The sequence below is a fragment of the Ostrinia furnacalis genome, unplaced genomic scaffold (genome assembly GCF_004193835.3).
Source record: "Ostrinia furnacalis isolate ACB-3 unplaced genomic scaffold, ASM419383v2 OfSCF0944, whole genome shotgun sequence".
In the NCBI taxonomy this organism is placed as follows: Eukaryota; Metazoa; Arthropoda; class Insecta; order Lepidoptera; family Crambidae; genus Ostrinia; species Ostrinia furnacalis.
Window position 1 is genome coordinate 234 of NW_021131183.1, and position 7,452 is coordinate 7,685.

At 33.5% G+C, this 7,452-nt stretch overlaps 2 long non-coding RNA genes across 2 annotated transcripts; one reads left to right on the forward strand and one right to left on the reverse strand.

Annotated features, from left to right (window-relative positions):
* Positions 1 to 310: 310 nt before the first annotated feature.
* On the reverse strand, positions 311 to 1,740 carry LOC114350667 (uncharacterized). Its single transcript, XR_003655717.1, has 2 exons — positions 1,601 to 1,740; positions 311 to 531 (listed from the first exon to the last, which is right to left on the reverse strand). It is a non-coding gene; the product is annotated as an uncharacterized LOC114350667 (long non-coding RNA).
* A 3,096-nt stretch (positions 1,741 to 4,836) lies between these two features.
* LOC114350666 (uncharacterized) lies at positions 4,837 to 5,708 on the forward strand. The gene is made up of 3 exons (XR_003655716.1): positions 4,837 to 5,113; positions 5,221 to 5,450; positions 5,633 to 5,708. It is a non-coding gene; the product is annotated as an uncharacterized LOC114350666 (long non-coding RNA).
* The last annotated feature ends 1,744 nt before the right edge of the window (positions 5,709 to 7,452 follow it).

Sequence of the window (7,452 nt, forward strand, 5' to 3'; positions counted from 1 at the left end):
TTTAAGGGCTTTAATGTGACAGGATGATAATCTTGTACAATTTTTTCCATTATAATAAATTCATTCATCATCATCTCAGCCATAGGACGTCCACTGCTGAACATAGGCCTCCCCCAATGCTTTCCATGTTGCCCGATGGGGCAGCAAGGTTCTGGAATGGAGGCCGGGTACCAGAATACGAAGCGTGGGACATCCACCCACAAGGTGGACCAACGAAATCATAAAGGTAGCAGAAAGGCGCTTGACGCAGGCCGCTACCAACCAGGCAATAAATTCATTATTGCAGTGTAATTTTTCAAAATAATTCAACCATTATTTACAAAATCTTTATTTGGAAAACTTTTGTTTTACAATAGCTATTTATAATTTCAAATACTAACAGAATTCCATGAATTGGTTAGCCTAGCCAGTATCCTTGAAGTTTTTCTTGCTGATTGTTATTGTGAATTTTCATGACAGTGAGCGAGACTTGCTTATGTCTGCTTTAGAATGAAATAATCACTCATAATCCCACACTTCTTCATCCACTGTCTGAAAAAAGAAAGAATATTATTTAAACACAATTATAAATATATCAATAAATTAAATAACTTAATGTTATAGTTCTCACAACACTTTGAATGTGTTAGCTAGTTTATTGCTATGGAATTTTAAGCAGCGCCAAAGCTCTTATGGTCAGAGTTAAGTGCGCGCCTGGGAACGAAGGTGACATAAATCTCCATGTTGCCTGACGTAGTTGTGAACCCGTTCAAGTGCAGTATTGATGGATTAATAGCTTTACAAAAACTTCAGGTACAGAGCCCTGAAACGTAGAGATTCTGGGACTCAGTCTTAGAGTCATTGCAGATTCGGGTTTTGGACGTGGGGGTGACTGGGCGTGGTTCACAAATTCGTCAATCGCTCCCAATTTATTAAGTCTAGGCGTCTCTAGCTTTGTTAAAGTAATTCAGTAACTTTGATCTTTCTGTTAANTCGGGTTTTGGACGTGGGGGTGACTGGGCGTGGTTCACAAATTCGTCAATCGCTCCCAATTTATTAAGTCTAGGCGTCTCTAGCTTTGTTAAAGTAATTCAGTAACTTTGATCTTTCTGTTAAATTTAACTGTGGACAATATTGATTAAATTACGAACCAGTCTTTACATTCTAGTCTATAGTAAAGTTAGTCGTTTATAATCAGTGATTATAATTAGAGTTAGTGTCCACTCGCACGTGTTACCTATACGCCCACATAGGTAGATAGTATGAATTCAATGAGAGACCCTTCTGGTGCCGTCCGAGAGCCCGACGCTCCGACAAATATATCAATTACATAAACAATTCATAAATTGAAACATTTACTTAATCCTATTTGAATTTTAAGTTTACATAAAAACATCAGGTGCGATTGTGGTCAAATACCTGCCTTGTTATGCATAAAAAAAAAAAAGGTTGATCATCAATATTATTACACAGGGAAAGAACTATGTAAAATAAATATAGGAAATAATGTGAAAGCTTATTTTTGTAGGAATAAAGATATTTTTCCTTTTCTCCGGTGCTGTTAGTTATGAAAATCAAGATGTGCGGAGTATAGCTAATATTTTAGACTTTAGGTACTTACTTTGCTACTTATGAGTGTAACTTTATTTCTCAAATCTCAATAAACTTTCTGACTGCTTCATGTAAGTTGAATAATTACTGTAAACCTCGCATTATGGGATAGGTAGTGGAGTTCGGTTATTCTGTTAATTTCCAAGACTTTATTCTTTAATACTATGGGTATGATTAGGAATTCTTCATTGTATTTTTTTAACTTGGTTATCTCTTCGTTTGATATTTTCCGTACTTTAGAAATATTAAAAATATGACTGGAAACTTAAAAATACAATAAATAAACACAAACAAATACAATCAAGCAGTCATGTAATGTCAACAAAATTGACATAACTTTTTTTTAATGACGTTCTCACTGCTTTAAGATATGTGTTTTTAGCCGAATTAGCAGCAGAAATGAACGAGATTGAACGAATGAGCTAAAATATTTCAAGGTTGGCCAACATAATAACGCAAATTTTTCTTAATATTATGTGAACAGAGTGATGCGGCAGGTACAAAAGACACTTAACTTCAGTGATATTCTATTTATTGCGAAGATAATTTACAACCATGTGCACACACTTGAATGGTAGGAAAAAGAGACCATAGAGAGGGGCCATAGAGCATACAGTCTAATTTTTTAGAAATCAGCAGAAATGTCATCAAAAATGGCCAACTGACATAAAAATATTTTTAGTCTGTGAACTAGTGATGCGATAAAACCTCTCGTTAATCGCGAAGTGAAATTATTGTAGTACTTGCGTATCATCACCGGGTGATCGTCAAAATACTATAAATATGCAACAAAGTCGCAACATTGAATGTGAACTGATTATGAAATTTTCGAGAACAGGAAACAAACTGTATGTACAGATGTAATCAAAAAACACACTGGACAGCAAAACAATCAATGATATCCGTAAAGTTATTAAACTTCAAATAGTTGCAAAAAGTTCTGTTTGACAGTGTTGCTACTAGTGACATCTCGCTCGCTCAGTTATTTGTTGCTCTATTCCGCTAGGGAGGTAATTTAAGATGCTATCAATTGAAAGAATATTTTTATTTTCTTTTATTTTATTTACTTATACAGGGTGTTTGGTAAATGGGTATATGAGCCGACACTAGCCCATGTTAACATGGGCATATAAATGGTTAGCGAAGATAAAAATTTTAGTACTTATCTATAAACAAAATTAAACGAAAAACAAAGTTCCACCGCCAACCTGACGTCAGGATGGCGGGTGGGTAGTGGAACGGTGTACAATACTTAGAAACTGTAAATGCCAATTTTTAGTATCTCTTCATTAAGTAAATAAAACAATGTTAATTCTTATCTACGCCTTTTTATTTACTTGTGAAAAATTTTTTTTCAATTTCGGAATCCATACAAATTTTTTTTTGTTTAGATTCAAAAGTTCTCTGATTAAAACAGCATTAAACGATAAATGAGGTGCACTGATATTTAATACATATCTACAAGTATTGCATAGTAGAGTAAAAAGATTTAATAGTTCTACTAAATACAAGATGAAACGATTAACAAAGTCCGCCGCCGTCCATTCTGACATCAAGATGGCGGGTGGAAATAAAACGATGTAAAATGCATAAATACTATAGATGTTAACTTATTGTAATAGTCCTTTGGTAACTGCTTACTTTTATTTAAAAATTATAACTTTTAACATCTTTAAATTTTATTTATTTCATTATTTTTAATAACCATTCTGTGCACCCACATGTTAAGGCGCGGCTTGGTTTAAATTATGGATTGTAATTTGTACAATAATAGACCCTTGTTCTACACACTTTAAGGAATGAGATCTAGTTGACGGGAGGGTCGGGAGGGATGATCGGGATCACATTCTTTATTAGCCATGGAACATTTCTCTGACAGAGTAAGAGCAATGAGAACGAGAAAATGTTTTAAATTACTGCGTTTCATCTGTTTAAGCTATTATTTAGGTACTTACTAGTAAACATTTACATAGAAGTTTCTGAGAGCAGGGGGCGTAGTGTGAGTTTATGACAAACGCATTCGATGTCGACTGCAAAAGTAAAAATAAACGTATGACAGCGAACCTAGCGGAAACTTTCAAGAACTAAAATCTTCTTTGATGTTAACTCGCACTAAGTCCTCAGATGAGAATTCCTATCAAGTCTGTAAATTGTAGTTGGGAATATTGGCGGATAAATCTTTAAATAAAACAACTGCTGTTTACATAATGTATTCATAATCATCTCATTATTTTCTGACAATAATAATATTACTTAAGTTAACAATGAACTCATAACTTTTTTGTCTTTGTGTAATATTTTTTGATGCGTCGAAGTGGTTCAGCTTGCTCGTCAGCATTAATTAGGTAACTGAATGAGATCCATGCCCTATCAGTAGGGATCAAGACCAAGACATGCTTAACACCACATTCCGTAACTAAGAACACCATATTCCGTAATCTGTAAAAAACAAAATTAATGTAGTAACTAAGTATCATTACATCATTACGGCTGAAATACAGGCTCTTTGCAAAAATTCACTAATTCCATTACATCTTATTACATAGTAAGATGCTTACCCCCTTACTAATAAAAAGTTACACAGTTGTTGAACACTATTTTAAAATGACACTTTAAAACATGGTTACTTAGAAGTAAGCATCTTATTTATTCAGCGAATAGTTTAGTAATAGAATACCTAAGCTACGATTTCAAATTCATTATTCTTTAAAACGTTAAAAGCAGTATAGGCATAGGTTGGAATTTTGAGAAAAAATCTACGCAAAAGTGACGTCACGCGACATTTCAACTCAACATAATTATTACTGTAATGATTCTATTATGAAAAAAATGAAAATATATGTGTCCAATATTTTTTTATTATCTGTCTGACGGACTAAATAGTATTTTGATTTCATTCATTACCCAGTACCCAGTCATCATCCCAATTGCAAATACAAATTTATAACAGGTACATTATAGATAAAAAAAACGCATTTCCAACCTGTATGCCTATACTGCTTTTAACGTTTTAAAGAATAATGAATTTGAAATCGTAGCTTAGGTATTCTATTACTAAACTATTCGCTGAATAAATAAGATGCTTACTTCTAAGTAACCATGTTTTAAAGTGTCATTTTAAAATAGTGTTCAACAACTGTGTAACTTTTTATTAGTAAGGGGGTAAGCATCTTACTATGTAATAAGATGTAATGGAATTAGTGAATTTTTGCAAAGAGCCTGTATTTCAGCCGTAATGATGCATACTCTCGAACTACGAATCTCACTCAACCAATGACCAATGGCTCACTTTCGGACATCGAACCTTGCCTAAACGCCAACCACGGCTTACGTATGGACTCCGACCCGAGCCCCAATGTTAACCCCAGCCCGATTTTGGATAATGCAACCAGCAATTCCTCTATCTCATGAGGAACCTATGTTATGTATCAATTGTATAGCTGACATGATGCAGAGGAGGCGACATAGCCTAGAGCTTATTAAGTTCAGTTGGTTATAATGTCAGTGGATGACTCCTCAGCTGGTAAGTTATTGAATGAGTGTGTGGACTTGTTGAATACCTTTTACAATGTATTTGATCAACTACCTTTACCGTAGATTACCATAATCCTAATAAAACTTTTTTTTTAGATTGATAACAGCAGTGTATGTTGTCACTCATGTTGGACCTTGGCCACGGTGTGGCTCTGCACCAATCAAGGACAAATTATATTTCAAATGAAGAAGCAACCACTAGCACTGGTCACAGTTAACGTGGATTATCTTTGTTACAAATACGTTCCATAGACTGCATATTAACACGGAAAGAGAATCACATATTCGAAAATAATGTAATAATGGAACAGATTTCACCTCGTCAAGTAAGTTTTTTAATAATTATTTTCATTATATTTTATTAGAGACATTGGCTTGATATATTTGAACAAAGTGTATATTTTTTTCTATACAAATACTTCTAACTGATAGATAAAAATTGACATCACATCTCAATATCTTAAAGAATGAATTTTGAATGATACCATAATTAATTTCTTTGTTTCAGCTGCGGGGATCTTACCAAATATGTCATCCCTGATGGCAGTGAGCTGATCGAGCTGCTACATATGCTGTGGAGCCCCAACAAACACATGATGGGACGAGGATTCATTTGCCCTTATATTGACCGAATAACAGTAGGTCGCTGTGCTCATGTTATGACAATTTAGTGGTTTTTGAGCTGGGCAAGATATCAGGAACATGTATTTCCACCTGCCTAGTTCCTAGACAATATTTTATTGACCCATGAGTCAAGATTAAAATAATAATAATAAAAAAATGGTGTTTTATTTTGCTTCTAACCTTTCTAGTCTTAAGCCAAAAAAAATTTTTTTAAGGACTTGGATACAAAATGATATTTATATTCTGTTTCTTACTGGTATAGACTATTTAATAAATAACAAATTACATGCTGTAATGTCTGTCCACCTCAGGCCAAAGGTCCCATACTAAGTGGGCATAACCCTTTTTAGGACAGTTTTTTTACGCTCCTGAAAAGTTGGCATTTTTCACTTGCGTACTTATTCCAGGAAGGGTGCGATATCATACACATTATTTAACAAGCCCATGAAACCAACTTTATTTTCACGTTTAAATTTCTTTCTAAATAGTGAATGTTATTGTAAGCTTAGGTTAAGATTCGATGGGACTGACATGTTTTCAAACAAAAGTCCCTAAATAAAAACAGATTAAAAAAAAAAAAAAAAAAAATTTTCACGTTTATATAAGTTTGAAATCAATCTTTGAAACAAATTATTTTAGTAAAATACGTGGACGATGAAAATTTGTGAGACTTGTCAAAATTGACTTGACGTTTAAAATCATGTGTTATCTCACAGATATGGATTAGAGTAGATACAGCAAGTTGCTCGTCAAAGCGTGTCATTCCGATATGTCCAAATGGACATACATGGTCGAGTGATGTTCATGTAATCCGATTACAAGAATCGGTTACGATGATTTTACGAGGACAGTAGTACAAACACGGTAGAAAGAAGAAATTATTTACGGATTGAGAATTGTAATTAACAGCACAAATAAAAAATAAATCAAGAAGTTAGGTCAGTGATGGCAGTAGGTATACTACGTTTATGTATACGACGGCACTGGATTTTGTCGTTTAGAAATATCTTCATAACTAGGTACCTGACTTAGCTTTATGAAACAAAACGTATTGGCAAAACTACACATTTTTACATTTATTAAAAATAAAAAGCTTGAGTAAATAGTCAATATTTTATGAAACTAGGTCAGGTACTTACTAGGATATTTAAAAAAGTATGGAATTAAGTATGAATTACTAGTAGTACTATTTAACATAATGGAATAACGATCATTACTTTCGTAAACATTAGGCACAACAAAAATATTATTTGCAAATTAATAATGTAGAATAACGTCTACCGCTACAAAATTATTTTAATCCACAGTCAGACTAGCTATAAATTTAATAAAATATCAGTTTTATCGGAATTGATTAATTTTCGAATCGAGTCACACGATATCTTTCGATGACTGCGAATGCGGTACGATGATACGATTACTTTTACGTTGCGGCAATCACTAAAATTCGCTAAAATGACACTAATGACGTTTAAAAAGTGGCACGCTCGGCTTCATACAATTTTTGACACATGCTGCATCTATCCATATCTGTGTGTTATCTCCACTTTTTAAACGTCATTAGTGTCAATTTAGCGAATTTTAGTGATTGCCGCAACGTAAAAGTAATCGTATCATCGTATTGCATTTGCAAAGTCATCGAATGATATCGTGTGACTCGATTTGAAAATTAATTAATTCCGATAAAACTGATAATTTATTAAA